Below are 21,319 nucleotides of genomic sequence, written 5' to 3'. Positions count from 1 at the left end.
TAAATGAATTTATAATCATTGTTTTAAACTCAAACCCACAAGTGTCCTTGAGAGTACATACAACAAATGAATATTGGTTTCTTTTTATATAACATAGACAATCATACGCTATCCGTTTTGATGTTTATCTTTCTCAATTTAGAACAGCTAAGCAAACAAAACCACTCAATCGAATAAGAATTTTAAATCTCTGAAAAATGTCTAGTATCGTTATTATTAGATTCAATAAGATCTGTTGAAACTTTATATATATATATTTAAAAGTTATCATGTATCATCTCCATTAACGTATATGCGATCATTGAAAATAATTCATAATACTGACATAGAAAAAAGAAAAGTTTAATATATAATCTCCCATATGTAGCATATTTTGAACGTCCCTTGATTTAAACTTTTAGTAAAACCATGCATTAAAAGGTTAATCATACTTCACTATCATGCAAATTTGGAACACTGTAGAATTGAACTACATGTAATAAATATTGTACCGTGTAAAACCTATTTTCTCTTTATGATAAAACAGAACTACAATTTGATAATTCTTAATAATTCGTAATAATACTTAAAAATAGTAAAACAAATATTATTTTTCTTCATTGATATTTGATATACCTAATCTGAAATCATAAAATCTGCAAACTGAGGTTGATCATTTTCAGATTATCCTTACCTGTTTATCCGATACAACGGTAACTATACTGGAGCACATTCATCAAAAGAAATCATTCATTTTGTTGATGGAGGATGATATTCGAATCAATCAATGCAAACACAAACACAAATACATAGTCATTTAAAGAAATACTCACTTCAATTGCGTGCAGACTGTATATAACACCCTATTATGATACGGAAGTGATTTGTTATAAATAGATCATCACATGCAGATTTAAATATATTTAAACTGGTTATAGCAATATTTATAGTATTTTGTATTTTTCTTTAACATGCAATTCCGTTACCAGACTTACTTTAGTTTTCTCTTATAAGTTTTCAGCATGAGAATTGGTACTGATATAAACAAAGTTGTTTTTAATCGATTTAATTATACATTTAAAAAAGTATACTATGTCACATGACAACATATTACTACATGCACCTGTAAAAACTTAAATCTGCTTTCTCAAGCCTGCTTGGGTTCTTGAATATGCTATATTTCACGCAAAAGAAACACTTTTATATATCGGTATGGTTTGGATAATTTAGTACAAAACCCCTATTTTGGAGACAACATTGTTAAAAAAAACAGATGAGATTTCTATCAACGTATTACTATATAAGGGTAGAATGGTCGGAAGATTACGTTATTACAATCGCGTATAAAGGCAACCAAATTCACAGAATTAGATAATTGAAGGTTTAACCAATCAAGAGAAGATATCTTGGCAGTATGTCATGTATGTAAAGGGTAAATAATTCGGATAGACTGCAATTAATATTCTGTAGAAAAATAAAAAACGTAATTCATTTTGAATATTACTATTATAAATTATAAATTTATTGATACATGTGATATGAAATAGACAAATGAATAGAACAGGATCAACATAAGAAATATTATATAATATAAAACTAAGAAAATCAGAAAATACCAAAACTATTTCGATATTCAGATGTATGAACAACAAAAACAATTGTACAATTTTTCTTCAATAAAGATGCTGATGTGATTCAAATGTCTTTTCTGTTTGTCTGATGCTCAAATTCAATTTTACAATTAAAACTTAATAGAAAATCAATTTTGTGTAATATGGTTATAAAAATTTATGGTAGGTAATTAACATCGCACTGGTGTAATTCTCATTCACTTGTTTATAAGAACTATCTGTATAGGAAACGCGCTTCTGGCGTAAATATAAAATATTATTCCTGGTATTTATGATGAGTTTATTGGCAACTAGTTTTCAAATGGGAAGGAAAAATGGTACTAAAAAGTAAAATCACAAAGATACTAAACTCCGAGTAAAATAAAAAACGAAAGTCCATAATCAAATGACAAAATCGAAAGCTCAAACGAATTGATTACCACTGTCATATTCCCACATATTCCTGACTTGGTACAGATATTTTCTTGTGTAGAAAAGGTTGGATTAAACACGGCTACTGATCCATAATGCATCTTTTGATATAATGACTTTATTATTAGCTGCAAACAATTTTGAAGCCGTTTGTGTATATAGCAAACAATATGAACTTGTTTATGCGCAAAAACTTAAAACAAATCCAGATATATTTCAATTTCAGCTTTGTGTTATTCGATGTAAAACCTTTTTTCCTTTACAAGTTGTTCACAGTTTCTGATTTTGAAATTAACATAGAAGAAGTATTTTGACCGAAGCTATTTTCTATATTTTTGTTTGCTGTATTTTGTGGATTATAATAAACATATCCTTTTTTTTTCGTCTTAAATTGATTAAACATCATAACATGTCAAAATATATACTAGAAACAAGTATAGCACAATATAGATAGGACATAAAACGAAGATATTGATAACATTGATATGAATATGGAAACAATAATAAAAAAAGCACCTTTTGTTAAATGTCATGGGCAGATTTTTCAATTCAATGTGCACATGAATCTTTAAAGGAACCGGTAAAGCTTAAGAAAACAAGCTGATGAGAGATTTATTACACTGACCGTGGATGACATGTCCATGATGAGTTGTGCTGTTTTTCAAAAATCAAAAATTTGAACAGACCTAACCAGAGGTTATAATGCATGGGAAAAACACATGTATTTGCCTGTCCTAAGTGTTGAGGCTGGAGCAATTTTGTCTTTTTTTCTGAATATCATATTTGTTTTAGTTCACTATTTGGTACATAAATCAAGCCGTTAGATTTTTTGTTTGAATTGTTTATCAATTGCCATGGCGTGGACGTTACGAACTGACTCTGCAGTATGGCTATATAAAACAATTCACGTGTCAGTTGGTCTCTTGTTGAGATTTGACAATCATAACACATCGCCTTATATTTAGATTGAATATCTTTTGAAGTATGTGGTATGTTGCAAGTAAAAAAGGGGAGGATTTTGATGTAAACACGATCATGTAATAGACATTTAACCAAAACAAAATATACAACAGTAGATAATAATATAGAAGCATCAAAAGTTGGGAAAAATAACGCTTAAAAACGAGTAGTCTATAAACACAAAAGTATCTGCAAATTAAATTTTAGGTTATATTAGACTGAAGTGTTCTATCGCTCCTGGCTTTATACCTCATGCAATATGTTTTTAGTTTAAAAATGAATTTGAAGAATTTTCTTTGTAGCGGAAATTAAAATGATTTACAGGGTGACCTAAACATTTTATGGTTTGAAAAATAGATTTGTGAATTTTTGTCTTTAATTCGCTGTTTTTGAATAATAAAATTGTGAACAAATATTTAAGACTGAGGTTTATGTGTTTAAACAAATATTAATGTAGGTAAAACAGTACTGTTTGTATTTAGATAGAGATTAAATATAGAAAAAATGTTAAAATTGAAACCCTTCAACATTTCAAATTTGTAATGATAAGATCGGGAAAATAAACCTATGTTGTTATATAACCAGTCTCTGGACAGAACTATATTTATATAAAAAAAATAAAAAATTATAGACGTGAAATTGATTTGGTGAATTATTTTCAGTCGAATATTCATTTTCATTCTAGTAAACTGTTTGCAATTATACTGTCACCAGTTAACAATCACTTTTTTATATACTATTAGACATGTTACGAAAAGGTATATTCACGACGCTGAGGTTGACAAATTACACTTTAAATGTGGGGACTGTGTCAAAACACAAAAGAGATTACCTGTGTTTACATGAATGTTATTTTTGCCAGGGGGTCCACATGAACCTTAAAATGAAATACTATAAATGCAAAATTAAATTTGACACCTCAGCGGCCGTAAAGAAAAACCCATAAATTACACCTATTCTAAAACTTTAAATCAAAACACAATAAGGTACATAATATGGGGAAAGACTAAAAATTTATATTTCGATAATAATAAACATATAATATCTTACCTTTTGATAATAATCCAAAAGCGAAAAGATTAACACATGAACTATATTATCCTTCAATCATGTCAGGGAAGAAGAGCAGAAAAAAGAAAAAAAGAGAAAAAAAGAAAAAGAAAAAGAGAAAAAAAAAGAAAAAAGAGAGAAAAAAGAAAAAAAAAAGAAAAAGAAAGAAGAAAAGAAGAAAAAAAAAAGAATATTATTTAAAAACTGCATTGATTCTTTTGGAGGCAATTCCGTATGGAACGAATATTCAATAATATTTGTACCATAAGAAATAGATATTAATAAATTCCATAATATTTTTAAGAAACTCTAATGCAAAAAAAAATAGGGGGGACGGTCATGTAAATGCAGTAGATGTGCGGGGCAACGGAGACACGGGGTCCATACGAGTGTGAATTCTTCGGCGAGCCCTTAATAGACCTTACAAATAATCTAAGGTATTATAATCTGTCTTATACCTACTAGTGAATATATATGTAACGGTCATGTTTATAATTATAGTTATGAAAAGCAAAAAATGAAGTGTATGTATTTTGATCCAGTTGTTTGCCACCTAAATTTTAATCTAACGGGGTCTGTTTTAAAACACCTAAAACATGATTTTTATACAATTTCAACTCTAAATATGTTGCATTATACAGTAGTTTAAGAAAACTTACTCCCGGTCATATAGCTTCGAATGCATGTATTTTCTTCCTTTAGTTCCTCCAACTTTGTCGTTATTTAAACAGTTTCAGTTCAATTTGTATTTTTCTTTATAAGGGGTTTGTGATTGATTTGTTGGTTGATTAACGTCCAGTGGCAAATATTTCATGTATGTTCAGAACGATAAGAGGTTTGTGTAACATATGAGTCACTACTGACCGGTTGAACAACCCATGAAGAGTTTCAAAAACATTGCATAATGACTTTGCATTTACACCTTAACACCACCTTATGCAGATATTTTGTATTTTATTAATTCCTGAAACGTTTTGTTGAAATTGGAATAATTTAAAAAAGGCAGGACAGGAGTTTTGAGTTAAAAAAAAAAAAGGGCAGAATGAGCAACTTGGCCCAAAAAAAAAGGCAGGATGACAATTTATGTAAAAAAAAAAAAGCAGGATAAATTAATAAAAAAAATGTCCGGATAGTATAAGGCGATAAAAATGCAGAAAATATATTACAAACATGTTTAAGCCCGCAGTACATTTTTTAGAAGCCTGTCCGAAGTCAAGGGCCTGTAGTTCAGTGGTTGTCGTTGGCTACTTTCTGTCATATTTGTTCCTCGTAAATGGTTTTGTTTTAAATTATTTCACTTTTTCGGGATCTTTTATAGTCGACTACTAGTATACGGTATAGGTTTTTCTCATTGTCAAAGACCTTATGATAAATAGTAGATAGATCATGGATAGATGTTTCATTGTCACTGATACCACATCTTATTATTTTTGTAAACTACGCGGGGAAAATATGAAACCACGCTTTTATTTAACTGCTTTCACTATCATAAGAGTCCAGAGTCACTCCCAGGTCTTTAAGGACTCTCGGCATAGTTTTTCTAATAAACTTGTAATGCAGCAATTGATTTTCTTTAGCAAGATCAAGAGTTGTGCGTTATGCACGTTTTCTCTTTTTATAAATAAATGCCTTGATTCCAATTCTTTGGGAAATATATGCCCCCAATATTTCTTGGCCAACCGTAGAAAATTGGCGCCAACTACGCGGTGGGTGGCATACATTACCCACAGCATTAGCTGCAATCGACGGAACCTCTCATGCCATTTACAGACCACAGACTGAACCTCAAGAACAACTTTACTCCGGAAACAGACACAGACATTGCATTCATACACAGGTGATTGTGGACAACAGAAATCATATGAGATTGATTCGAAGTTGTTTCCTAGAAAATCAAAATGATGCCCAACAGTATAATCTAATAATATAATATAAAATTCACCTATGTCGATCGCCCGTCGTTACCCATTGCAGACGCCATCAGCTAAGAGCTAAACCACGAGCAGAAAGAAGAAAATGTTAAAAAAAGGAATTTGCTTATATTAGAGTGTCGGGTATATGTCGAACACGCTATAAGGCGCTTAAAACGTTCAGCGTCATTTGAAGCTTACGGAGACACCAGAGAAATAATCAACCAGACTGTAGAGCTTTGTGTGGTATAAGTGGAGCGACAGATTGAACTTTTTCAGGAACTGTGATACAACAATAAAACTAATATCTAACTGGCTTACTATACATATATTATCAATATAGAATCGAATGAACTTGTATAACTCTCAGCCCCCCTTTTTCTAGCCCACCCCGCACTCCTGCACGCGTACACCTTTCATGTCTTGTGAGAGCCAGTTATGATATCACAAAAGCAATTGTCATATACGATGTTAAATGATGATGTTCTAAATAATGTGATTTGAATTAACCAAGACGCACAGGATTTAAATTTTACCTGTTTAAATCTATAATCAATGTTTTGACACCGTCCCCAAATTTAATGTCTAATTTGTCAACCTCAGCGTCGAGAATATACCTTTTCGTAACATGTCTATTAAATAATTTTATATGTTCAACGTTTTGATCAAAGTTTGACAGAATTAAAAAGTATTATATACATAATTATAAATAACGAAGCAATGGTATGTATATGTTTTATCTTTCAACTTAAATGCTCGTTATCAACTAATTATCGAAGGCGAATCAAACAAAGAAAGTAAAAACATCCTTCACAATTATTTTTAATTGGACACTGCAATCGTAAACTATGAATTAATGCTTAAACGTTAATTATCAAATGCTTCACAACCACTTGCACAGAAATTAAATGTAAAATTGTTAGAAATGCTCAGAAACTGTCAATGATTATTTTCTAATGCTTGTATAATACAACTAAATTTTGCATGTTCTCTGCCAAATGTTAAACCACTTATCTGACTTATGAGTAGATCCGGATATAATTGTATTCTAATTTATTGTCATTTCACATTAAACATGTTAAAGGCATCATTTTTGTTTAGTCACTCTGTAATATTTGCACTCTTACCCGAACACAACTTTAACCTGACACATTTATATAGTCAAACATTCATAATTTATGAACCAATGTCAGAATAAAATACAATTGTGAACGCAGTTAGTTAAATCTTTAAACTAAATTACATAACCTCCGCAAATAGTTACAATGTTTACGCCGTAGTCGACATTTATCTGCAACGTGGCTGTTTACATTTTTTCACAATGAATCGCTAATACTATTCTACTTTTTGCAGCATAGTCATTCTTCAAAATCTATTCGGTATCTACTGTATTTTCATTTATTTATTTTAAATAGGTCAGTTGTAATATAAAGCACTTTATCCTGATTTATAGTAATTTCTCGCAATTTGATTGGCTGATATTGTCCTAATAAATTTCAGTACAAATTTTTATCACGTCAATTGGAATTATCTCCCTTATTTATTACGTCAATTGGAATTATCTCCCTTGACCTAATAAAAAAAAAAAACCAATTGAGTTGCTTTGTAGTCATAATATTTTTTATTTTTCACATTTTTTTTATTTAATGTCTAAAATATATTTATTGATATCGTCCTAACATTGAATTTGAATATAATAATATGTAATATAACAAAATCAGGATAAATTCGTTACACAGTGTTCAATTGTCCTAATACGGAATTTATCGGGTCAATAAAATTCATATCGGGTTTGGCTTCGCCTCACCCGATATGAATTTTATTGACCCGATAAGTTCTCGTATTAGGACAATTGCAAACTGTGTAACTAATAGATTCCGCTTGTTCGTTTGTAAAGATTATGTTTGCCCATTCACTGTTTGTGCATGTATCTATGCTTAGGATCTGTCCGAGTATAGCGTCAAGGATGGTGATCTTAGAGTTTTTTAATGTGATCAAAAAAGGGATACCATTACTAAACAAACAACGTATTTCTTTATTAAAGGTGTTTGCTTTCACTTCATTTATTATTTCAACTTTAAAAGGCGTATTAGAACTGGTAGTAGTTTTGATTGTTAAACTTTGAAGTGTAAAACTTTTCTGCTGTTTTAGAGTTTCGAATTACAAATGATTGTTCATGATTGAAAAGCGACAAAGAAAAATTACGTATGTGCTGCTGATCTAGTGATATACTTTAAAGCAAAGCCGAAAAGAACCGTTTTCTAATGTAGATTGTACAAAACAATATCATAAAAGATAATATAACCTAAGCTCATTTAAACAATATGTGCATGTTGCTAATTAATTTCTAAACATTCAGATGCAATGTAAAAGAGAAATCTGATTGATTAACATATTCCAGTTGTAATGTTAAGATGCATTGACTAACAATAACACTTAACAAAAAAAACTCCTCATCTTTCGGAATAATACCTTAATATTCAACTGCTGAATGTTCATATTTTAACACACTGCATTTAGTCCGATAATCTACAAAAGCTAACCTGATTACGTCCTGTTTAATGACCAAGTGTTGCCACAGTTGCTAGTTATTTTCACATTATAATTCGATAAATGTTTTGTAGTCTGTGCATTTAATCAAGTAGTTATGCCATATTACATATAGTCGCCGTCACGTAAAATCGGTTGAATTTTTTTTATCTAATAACGCATTCATTCGAGATGACGTTTTTCAATTAGAGGAATTAAATATTATGTATTTAGTCAAGTAAGCATTCTAACAAACATACTTTTTTTCGTACTCAGACGAGCAAAATACTCGAATTCACAGATATATCATAATTGCTTAAATGGAATTTAAGCAACAGTTAAAACCCTTTTTTTAATTCAATTTATACATGTGTAGGTTTCTTTCAATTTAAACTGTAATATGTCGGACAACACTCCCGTGGCTTTGAATTTTTTTGTCTCTAAGCGTTCTTGATAAATGTTCACATTCATCGCTTAGCACACATAACAATAAACTGCTTTATATTTGACTACGCTGTGGTTTCTATTTTCGATTTGCAATTTTATTTGGAAAATTGATCCATAATGACTGAAATTATTGCAAATTTATATCAATTTTAACTATTGGAACGTAGTACGAAGTTCTTCAGCACCTATGATTTTTGATTCTAGCACTAAAAATGATAAATTTTCAAACATCTTATCTAAGTCCTCGCTTTCCTCAATTTCAAACAGACGTGTTTAATCATTGCCACAGATTATCTTAAAATACAAACGGTTGTACTGACAAATATGGCATCAAATAAGTAAGTTCGTGTACATATTATCGACATTTTAATTTGTCTGTACAATTCATCTCCATTTTCTATGTCTCTGCTGATGTTGACCTGCTTATAAACTCATACTAATATATGAAACATATCTCACGCGAATAAAAGGGCCAATGAAAGTATAATGTAAAAGGATGGCAACATTCGTCAGCATCTTTCTGAAAGATGTAAAACTGTTAAAACAACACTTTTGAATTTCTGTTATCAGTTATGTATATTTGTGCTATTTACATATAATTTTCTGTAAAATTTAGCTGACAATGACAAACCGATAAATAAAAGCAACAGTAGTTTACCTATGTTCAAAAGTCATAAGTCGACAGTTGAAAATAAACAACACCGGGTTACAAATACTAGTACTGAATTTGAGCTTTTCAGGATTCAGCTCATACAATACTAGTAAGTATATCGGAGATAAAAACTTGTTTTTAAAACTAAGAAAGCAATGTAAAAGGGCAAAATGGAAAACATCACTGATAGAAGAATGTTACGCATCATCACTACTGCATATTACCTGTGCTATTGGTCTATGCTCTGTTTTTATGAATTACACAGTCTACACATGCATATAGAATATGGCATTTTATTGTGCAACGATATGACACATTTTATACAGGAAAACAAAATCTTGGAGGTTGAGTTCCATTTTCTTGTGGCATACAGTTTTCAAAGTTCAGTTCTTGTTGCTGTACCCAGGCGGAATCATAACTCTTCTCCAGTCAATGGCCGGTAACATGTTAAACCTGTCATATAAGTATTTCAATAAGTATTCCATAGCGTTTTCTGTATTTTGTCATCATTTTTCTCACGACTGTGAATAAAATACAATCATGTTATTGCGAAGATAGATTTTCTATGACGATAAATGCCGAGATCGATTGTGTATGACGAGACTGTTTTCAAATGACATAATTAGCGTTGTATTTTTACCATTGTTTATGTATCATTGGAAGTAATTCTATGTGTATAGTTTGTTTTTAACTTGCATGTCTAGCTTTCGATATTCTTGTTAATACTAATTGTTTTACCTAGTTATCGGAAATAATATCGTTAAAAGCTTTCCCATACATTTGTTTTAACATTCAGATGGAACTAAGCGAGTAGCATACATTTTTTTAATTCAAATCTGTGCGATTAATTTGTATGATGGGAGACTTACGAAATGTGTGAACTTATCAACGATTTTATTTTGTTTCGTTTTAATTTTCCTTTAATAATACCGTTTACAAGTTGTCAAGTTTAAACTACAAGCCAATCTCGAATCTGTTTAAATCTCACTGCAAAACATGGTAAAAATCCGGGACTTGAATTATCATAATACGAAATATATAGATAGAAACAAAGAAATACCGTGGATTAGACTCAATATTTTTTATAAATCGAGCGATGTTTTTCAACTCTTAATTGTCAGAAACGATACGTTTGCGTTTATAATGTTCTTCAGCATATATGAAAGATTTAAATGCATATAAAAGATGGACGAAAGATACCAAAGGGACAGTCAAACTCATAAATCTAAAACAAACTGACAACGCCATGGCTAAAAATGAAAAAGACAAACAGAAAAACAATAGTACACTTGACACAACATAGAAAACTAAAGAATAAACAACACGAACCCCACCAAACACTAGGGGTGATCTCAGGTGCTCCGGAAGGGTAAGCAGATTCTGCACCCGTCGTGTTGCTTATGTGATTACAAATCCGGTAAATAGTCTAATTCGGTAGGTCACATTCATGAAAGGGAAGGGGATTGTAGTTACGACGTAAAGAACATATCCGATATCATTTGTGAAACGGTTATTCCATAACGGTCAACCAACTCGTGATGGCGTGCGTAAAATTTACGAAGGGATGATTTCAACTTCACCATTTGGAACTCTTGGTTTAATAACTTCCTTGTGAGCAGCAACCCTCTATCAAGAAAATCATGATAGGAAATGCAAGCACGGGAATATCGTATCAGTTGGGAGATATATACCCCGTATGCAGGTGCTGCAGGAATGTGGCTACTTAGAAATGGAAAGTTCACAATTGGAAATCATCTCTTTTGTCGTAAAGTTTTGTTTTCAATCGACCCTCATTGTCAATTTCTAGATGTAAGTCAAGATATGAGGCCGACTTAACTGTATCTATAGTATCCTTTATCTCTAGCTCGATTGGATAGATGCGTTCAACATAGTCACCAAATTTTGAATCATTTAGTGAAAGAACATCATCTATGTAGCTACAAGTAGAGTTAAAGGATATTGCTAACTTCTTATCTTTCTTCCTAAGAAGTTCCTGCAAGAAGTCAGCCTCATAATAATAAAGAAACAAGTCGGCAAGTAGAGGGGCACAGTTTGTTCCCATTGGAATGCCGACAGTCTGTTGAAAAACACGTCCTCCGAACGTAACAAATATGTTGTCAATCAAGAAATCAAGCATCTTGATAATATCAGTTTCAGAGAATTTTTTGTTCGAATGAGTGATCCTTTACAAAGTAGGATTTATCCCTCCCTAAGACAAGATACTTGTATCTACGTTGGCCATTCTTTTTTACGAAGCAAAGCAATACCAACTCTTTCAATTTGCCTTTTAGTTTGGAATGTGGAATACTAGTGTAAAGAGTAGAAAAGTCAAATGTTTTAATACTGTTACACGATGAAAGAGAGTTAGATTGTATGTAGTCTTTGGAATTTTTAAGTATCCACATCTGATTCACGCCCCCTCTAGAATAGGCAGTTTCACAACAACTTTGAAGCCCGTCTTTGATTGCTGATAAAATAGATGTTAATAATTTCGAAAGAGGTTTCGTGGAGCACTTGGAAGACTCAGCAATATACCGTTGTTTGTAAGGACACTTATGTAGTTTAGGTATCCAATATAGTGATGCCAGATCCAGTTCTTCATCTTCGGTTGAAATTCCAAAGGAACACAGAACAGACCTATGATTATCCAGGATTTCCTCTTTGGTAAGTGTCGTGAGGGTATATGTTGAGTTTCCAAGTGAATTGTAAATACCTAATTCGTTTATCAAGCAGTTAATGTAATGAGTTTTACACACAAAACCGATGTTGTTTGGGGCTTTATCTGCGGGAACAACAACATATTTGTCATGGAGGTAGGATAGGTGCTTTGCAACATTTGGGTCTTTAAAGATTGACGTAGCATGGACATTGATAGACCCATTCAGTTTCTTAATTCTGATTTGTATCAACGACCTCACTGCCTTAATCCATTCGGAAAGAGTGTCTACGTCTTCCTTCTCGCGCTTAGCCCATTGCCTGACATTATCCTCAACTGAGTCCAGCAAAATTTTAAAGTTGTATTTCCAATTGATGAATTTAGGCTCACGATATTTCGGACCTTTCGATAACACATTTCGTAGAGAAGTGTTATTAAGAATGTTGAGGTCACCGGTAATAACGTGGCCAGTAGGATTATATGTGAATTGGGATCTAGCACAAGTGCAGTCAGGAGGTTTAGACTTGAAGTCGTCAATATCGAGATCCCGAAAAACGTGTTTGTAATTGAAAATTTTAGTTGCAATAGGTTTGGTATAGGTTTAAGAAATGATTGGTACAGACTGGTCTTTGAAAAAAGGAGGTATTTTAGATTGAACTAATTTATGATGAAGGATATTGCCTAAGTTGATGCCATCGATACCTTTGTTGGCAAAGGAAAGATTAAGGACAGATCTTTTCTCTTTTTCATCTTTGCCAATGCGGACTGGCTTGAAAAGTCTGTGACTTGCAATATCCAAAATTATAACTGTAATTTTGTATTGGTTTGAATGAGGGTTTGTAACAGTGGATTCCAAACATAAATTGAAGTTAGTCGTTTTTTCTCTTTATTTCATTGGTAACAGGAACGTACGTTTCTGATATATCACTATCAAAGTCTATCCTGTTACCTTTTTGTCTATCCTGTTACCGATATAAGTATTGCTCCTGCAAATGCTTAATTGGGAAGATTAAGACGTGATAACCTTAAGATGAGTTCAAACTATGAAACATTTCATTCGTTATGCACCTATATGTTAAGATAAAAATATTAACAACGTTTTTGTCTACAATTGTCTATCCTGTTACTGTAACCATAGCAACTATAGTAACAGGATAGACAAAACAGGATAGACAAATTTCTTCGTTTTTGATTGCTGTTGTGAAATAACTACTCCCTTTGGTGAAATGATTATGGTTTTCTATTGTGAATTTGGTTTCCAACACGTTATTGCATTTTTTACTAGCATACTGTTGGTGTAATTAATCAAAATCGTTGGTAACAGCATAGACATGAAACAAAGTACACTCTATTTTTTTCACTAAATGTCTTGAAATTTCATTTCTCTACACTGTCGTTCAAGAAACGAGGCGTTTTAAATGTAAATATTACTTTCTACTTTTGAAATCAACACTGACTGATTCAATATTCAAAGGGAGAAAAATGTAACGGCTGATTTAAGTAGCGGTAACAGGATGGACATGAACCTCCTGTTGAATTTAGTTTGTAGATAATATGTTACATACAATGATAAAGAAGCTCCGATTTTTCGTTAGAGTAATAATAAATGTTCTTAAAAAGTCTCTATTGCAGATATCAAGGCGATCAGAAAATCGGAAAAAAATCATTTGAATTGTGTTTTCCTGACACTGTACGCACACAAATACCCCCAAAATCGGCCTTACATGCAGTTAAATCTTATCAAAATAGAAGTTAGGTGTGTTTATTATTAATGTTCTGAATCACAAATCCGACAAGCTTTCATTTTAACCATTACAACTGAAATTTCCATCAGAAATAAAAATTTTAGCATGGGTGTACTTAATAACGACATTTTTTTTAAATGACCCAGGTAATGCCTGCCTCATATTACACCTATGTCTAGGGCTATTTCCACAGTTGGTTTTAGTATAGAGTACTTAATTGTTTTATTTTGGCTGCAGATATTCTGAAACGATACTATGATGTTCATAACCTAAATATTTTAAAATATATGTGTAATCTCCTTATTGCAGATAAGTTAAAACTCTATCAAAATCTACAAACAAATTTTACAAATATCCTATTTGAATTTGTTGAAAAATTATGAAAAATACTCTTTAAATTGGATTATTATCTATTAAAAACGATAACGTTGTTTGAAAACTAATAAAACATGTTTTTTTCCAGTAGGATGACCGTTCGCTCAAACATTGGGTCTTCTTGGGTTATACACGTGAAATTATATATAAAAGTATCGAGTTATGTTTTGTTTTACGAAGTGGAGGATATTTTAATTTTCTCCACAGTTCACAAACTACCATGATTTATATGATACATAGTTGCTTAAATGGACGTTAATTTTCTCTGGTGAATATAGTTGTTGCAATGCCAGTCATACAATATTCGATGCTCCGAATGGGAAATTTTGTGTAAGTCTCATAAAAGAAGGTAAGTGAAGGGATTGTCGTTACAACACTATTACAGATTTGAAATATATTACATAACTGTCACTCAACTCGTGATGACGTCGGTGGTATTATCAAAGACTTCCCTTTAAATTTCTCAGACAAAAATTTGCATTATGGCTGACATATTTAAGACTTACTTAACTGAGGTAAATACATATATTTAGATCTTTATGACAATGAGCTCGAAGTAATGTTTTACTTTCTAACTATTTTGATATGAACGTCACTGAAGAGTCTTAGGTGGGCGAAACGCGCGTATTGCATTTTAAATCATTTGTCTGGTAACTATTAAGCTTTATATCTCATATCGAAAGTAAAAGTCAGTTCACAATTGCATACACCCAATCGTCACATTTTATCACAAAGGGGGCCTCTACAGTTTAATCACTAGGCAGTCAACACTGAGGTTGTGAGTTCGAACCCCGCTGTACAATTGCTTTTGACTCCGATCTTAATTGACTAGGACTCTTAGTTATACTCCGGGCGCTCCGGCTTCTCCCCCCCCCCCTCCAATATAAACTGGCAGACACGAATTAGCCCAAAATTGTCGCTTGAAAGTGTCGTTAAAGCACTCACAATTAATCACTCAATATATCAAAGGTTAACATCTCAAGTTAGAATATAGATGGACGGAAAATCCTAATGCGAAGTCCATAGAATATCGCTGTTTGAAAAAAAAACATATAAAATGCAACTGTTTCACAAACCATTTTTTTTTTAACATATATTATATTTATAGAGAATCTTTACGAACTGGTTCCAAGGTTTGATCTTTTATGTCATATCATAACTCGGAAATGTTACAAGTATAAATAAATAGATAGCGGCGAAAATTGAATTATGAGGAAGACCTGAAATTAACAGAGGGGTAGCACAAAACTTTAATATGGATTTAAACGCGTAGAAGTTCAGTGCAAAAAAATGTTGAAAATATACCTCAAAACCCTATGCTTGTCTTTTGAATAATATAGTAGTTCATATCAACATCCATTCAAGGACATATTTTAACGAAACTTCATAGTACAAGTGGCACACTTTTAGTTGTAAAGGAAATTCCTATGCCAATTGCATCGTCTATATCAAAAGAAGTACAACTTAATGTTTTACGTGCCTCATTTCCTGATAATCTGTAATTGGACCGTATTGTTGTGAATGTAGTAGAATTGAAACATGACAATGACTGGCTGATTCTCATTGATTGACTTCGAAAGATCCAAACATATATATAATCCGTACATGCGGCTCATGTGGTGAAATGTACAGTTGAACAGCTCCAAAGTTCTTAATACACTGTTCATCGGTAAACTTATATATATCCTTCTCTAAAAGAGGTACGAAAAGATACCAGAGGGACAGACAAACTCATAGATTAAAAATAAACTGACAACACCATGGCTTAGAAGCAAAAAGACAAAAAGACAAACAATAATTCACAACATAGAAAATTAAAGACTAAGTAACACGAACCTAACCAAAAACTAGTGGCAGATCTTACGACGGGTGACTCTAACCCACGTTGTCAAAGCTTGTGAAATTTACGACTGGTTGTTTATTGAAGTTTTCCCACATGCATATACATGCATTCTCTGTACGTTTACATAAAATATGTACAGCATGATAAAATATATAATTCATTACATAAAACTTTTATCTTGATTTCTATTTCGGACTGAGAAAGTCCAAAAGCAGCGATATCTACCCAGTGCTGCACACATAGAAACGAATTATGCCTTGTAATAAATGCCCTATTGTTGTGCTGTCTGTTTGTCTGTTGGAACCTGTAACTAATGTTAAAAACTTACGATACAATCTGCAAATTAACAGTGCAACAAATCTATGTAAATCTCAGAAAAGATGATAGAAATATTTTGTGAAACTCATGTAAAAAGTATTAAAAGGGGAGAAAATACCACATGGATATGAAAAATCTTCAATCAACAATAAACTGACAATGCTATGGCTAAAAAAGAGAAGAAAGAAACAGACAAGCAAAATAACAATAGAAAACTAAAGACAACTAAAGACAACACAAAATTAATCCCATCAAACAGTAGGATGATCTCATGTGCTCTTGAGGGCAATCATATCATGCTCCACATGTGTCACCCGTCGTGTTGATCATGTTAGTACTAGCCTGGTAATATACATATCATTCATGTCACTGTATTATATTGATATACAACTATTGGAAGTCAGTTGGTGCATCCAAACAAAACTCGAGTTACATGTTCCATACATTACAATGAGTCTTAGTTGGGTAAGCCTTTAAATGCATTATGTTACTTTAGATAGATATAAGAAGATGTGGTATGCATGCAAATGTGACAACTCTCTATCCAAGTCACCATTTGTAAAAGTAAAACTAGTATAAGTCAAAGTGCGGTCTTCAACACGAAGTCTTTGCTCACACCGAACAATAAGCTATAAAGGGCCCAAACATATGACTAGTGTTAAACCATTCAAAGGAGAAAAAACAGTAGTCTCATGTATATCAAAAAACGAGAAAAGAGAAACGTTATGAACTACATCAACAATCGACAACTATTGAACATCAATTTCCTGACTTATAACAGGTGCAAAAAAATGCAGCGGGTTTAAACGTTTTAAATGGTATCATACTTCACCCTACCCATAACACAGTGACACATCACTACATAGAACAATTCACTGGTAGTATATGGTTACAAATTACCACGTCATACCATAAATTGGGTTTTCTCCGTATCAACGAAGTTAACAAGAAATACGAGCTGTTATACTTTATTATGTTATAGAATGACCCCTTTTACATAGGAATAACACATTTTGGTGGTTTACAATTTTTCCAGTACAGTTGTTGCTGTTTTACCCAGATGGAATCATAACATAATGCTGGAGGACAGCATGCTCCACTCATTGGCACATAACATGTTAAACCTGTCAACAAATTGATGCAATAAGTATTTTATAGAATTTTCTGTATTATTGCAATATGTAACTCACGACTGAGAGAAAAATAAAAATGAAATTACGACAGAAATACATATAAGACTATTGAAGAGATTATTTCAATATTGTTCTTTTTCATTGTAAACAATTATTTGTATTTTTTTAACATGAAAGTTTTACTTTAAATATTTCTGACAGTAGTTATTGTATTACGAAAGAAAACATCGTAGCACAATTACTAAAATATGAACCAAACCTATATGTTGTGTGATGCAACTTAGATACGGTACGATATATTCTAAATAAATTTTAATACTTAAATAGAAAAAAAACGAGTAACATTCCCTGTTTTGAATGAAATCTGTACCGGAAAACATCATAGATAACTTATGAAACGTATGCCTGAATTGAAGATATTATTTTGTTTGGGTTAATGTTCAAAACAAATTCTTTGCTAATTAAGCTACAAGCCAATTCAAATTTCAAAAATGTAGGTAGATATGGTGTGATCGCAATGACAACTCTGCGCAATAACAATCTATTTTCAAAGTTAGGCAAGTTTAAAACAACATTAACAAATAACAATTTGCGAGTTTGAATTATCATACTGTCACCGAAAGCTTTATTATTGTAGAGTCTAGGTGGTCGTGTGGTCTAGCTCGTCTACTATAGTGCAGGCGATTTTATGCCACGATCTCTCAGTAGCATGAGTTCGAATCCAGGCGCCGGAATAATAACATAAAAGTTTACTAAAGAAAACTTACAGATCTAACATTGTTAGGGTGATGTTTAGACGAATCATTATATGAAATATATATATTTATATATGTATATAGTATCGTTTTTTTTTATTAATTCAATTCATTTGTCTAACATTTGTCTTTCTCTTGTTGATCAACATATATGAACGTTCAATGTTTTACGAGCATTTCAGCGATTTCTAATAAAAGACTTACCTGATTTACAACCACAAGAAGAACTGCAAGAAGCCCCCTGCTCACCAACAGTACTTGAGCAAGTGCCACTTGTTGGGTTTCCTATAGATTGTAAAATTTGATAATATATTTGATGTGTTTCGCTCAGTTTTAGTTTGTAGCCCGGATTGTTTTTTTTTCAATTGATTTATGAATTTCGAACAGCGTTATACTACTGCTGTCATTTTTGTTAGATATATCATTATTATCAATATCATCAGAAGTATACACAATGTATATAGACATCACAATGTAGCTTCAAACTAGAAATGTAAAGTCGTTCAAGAAAGACATCGGCATTGCATAGACGCGGAGTGCGAAGACGACAATGTGGCGTAAACAGTATACTTTACCTAAACAGACGCAGAAAATAGAAAAGACTATATACGGATACTAACTTTTACAATTTCGGTTAAGATATATATACATCTGAATGTTTATAGTAGACTGGTGTTTGTATGATAACTTCGATATTGATGCAATTATATTGAGAGAAAATAGAATATTGTTAAAATTGAATTATCAATAAAAAGCTGTAAAAAAGGATTTCTTTATTCAGCTTATGTTCAAATTTAAAAGTGTAAAACAAGGATAATCGTACTTAATTGTTTTAGATTTTTGTTTGATCATCACCTTAAAATATTTTATAGACGGAACGATCAGTTGGCGTACATCATTATAATCTTGATATCTTTGGAATTATTTTTATCATAACTACTTTATCTGAATGTATTCCATGTCGACCGTTGAGGTATTCACTTAAGTATTCTGAATTATGATACACGAAGATATTCTTGTTTCATACATCGAAAATAGAATAAATGATTTTTTTCTAAACTTTTTTTGATCAATAAATACGTTATTGAGACTTTCCGCAAGAACAATTATAGAAGTGCATAATGCATAAATAACATACCAAAGTCACCAAGGCCACCTCCAAATTCAGGAAGAGCATTACCGTTAGCATCTCTACAGCAGGGAGTGGTTAAAGTACAATCATGAGAGTAGGTACACTGGGTACTCCTTCTTAACCGAAAACCAGTACTCAACATAAAACATACTGCACTCTACAAAGATCAGGGTTAATGACAATATACATTTTGGATATTTACCAACTTAATTGGCCATAATTGATTATTATACCAAACGACCAAGTTACGATGAAAAAAAGGTAAAATATTGTAACAGATTGTCAAAACACTTACCGTTTAACGACAAAAATGTACATTAGAAAACTATTTTGTGTCTAATGCCATTTCGCGTATGTACAACAAAGGTAGACCCTTTCTTTAAAATATAGATTGCCCTGAAAAGGTTCTTTTTACAAGAGATATCGTCGATACTAGATCCAAGTCTTGTTTGGTGTTGTTGCTTTGTCACTTAATGGATCTGGCCGTAGCCATATTTGTTTTTGTTGATCTGACATAACTTGACGTCATATCGTAAAGGGAATTAACTCGTGATCATTGAGGTATGACAAGGGTTATTCACCGGTGAATACTTAGGTTGTTGGATTGAGGCTTTAATTTGTCGGGTTTATTCGCCTAGGAATAATAGGGTTGTTCGATGGAGGCTTTTTTGGGATCATTAAAACGCTCCTGTCAAATTTTCGGAAAAACAACGAAATTAAACTATGACACGTGATTCCGTTTTAGCTAATCAAATAATTACTTTATAATGTCAGGTATAAATATAACAATAATTAATGCATTGTATAAAAACTGTTTTACACATGTAATTCGAAATCATGTGACACTTGCAACACGAAAATACATTGATGTATTTCAGGATCATGAGGATGTTATCACAAGTCTGCTTGAATAAAAGCTAGATCAGTTATAAAAACGCTGTTTTTCTTCTTCTTTTTTTCTCTCTTTTTTTGACGTCTAGCACTCATACATATGTTCCCTAATATATAAATATTTGACACAACGTTACAAGTGCGAACGGTTATAGAAAACAGATATTCTAACAGAAACTCTGTTGATGTGACAAATGAGTTATAGCTGACTTGCAATTGTCACTACCCTCAGTAATCGTTAAATTTACAAACTGTTGGCACTGATTTCTATCATCTACAATTAACTCAATGTGAAACTTATGTATAAGGTTGTATTGTATTGGATTTAAAAGTTAATGATAGTGATTGAAAATAACAACTACATGATTATATTCAGGTATGTACAGTTGATTTTTGGATTTGCACACATCATAAGTCATGTTCCTTGCATATAAAAGAGCTCAGAATTTAAAAACAAGAATTAGTTAAGCCCCATATTGGAAACCTTAATCTAGTTTAGATCGTTTTACAGGTTATGTTATTAAAATCCTGCACCTGTTTTTATTTTCTTCTTTTTGGTTTCTTTTGTTAACCGATTTTATCTATGGACTTAAGACAGATTGTGGGCAACTATTACAATTTTATGATTTATTTTTATGGATTTATAAGTTCCTACATTTGTCTTGTGATTTGCACTATATACATAAGTTACATTCAGTTTGCAGGATATGGCAATTTGTTAAACATGCAAAACGACATTCTGAGCTTTAATGTAGCCCATAGAAGGCTTTTACATTTAAGTGTAAGTGATATATATTTCAATGCAAAATAATCGGAGATAATTTATGCTCTATCAGCAGTTTAAACATTTATTTCGCGTCGAAGATGGTAAAAGAGATTTTGATTGGCATAGTTTTTCAGGT

The 21,319-nt window shown here is 31.9% G+C and overlaps 1 long non-coding RNA gene across 1 annotated transcript; it reads right to left on the bottom strand.

Moving 5' to 3' along the window:
* Positions 1–17,504: 17,504 nt before the first annotated feature.
* On the bottom strand, positions 17,505–19,968 carry LOC143043147 (uncharacterized). Its single transcript, XR_012968220.1, has 3 exons — positions 19,533–19,968; positions 18,599–18,679; positions 17,505–17,630 (listed from the first exon to the last, which is right to left on the bottom strand). It is a non-coding gene; the product is annotated as an uncharacterized LOC143043147 (long non-coding RNA).
* Positions 19,969–21,319: the final 1,351 nt, after the last annotated feature.

This window comes from Mytilus galloprovincialis, chromosome 8 (assembly GCF_965363235.1).
Source record: "Mytilus galloprovincialis chromosome 8, xbMytGall1.hap1.1, whole genome shotgun sequence".
NCBI classification, from domain to species: domain Eukaryota; kingdom Metazoa; phylum Mollusca; class Bivalvia; order Mytilida; family Mytilidae; genus Mytilus; species Mytilus galloprovincialis.
This window is presented reverse-complemented; position numbering and strand designations above follow the sequence as displayed.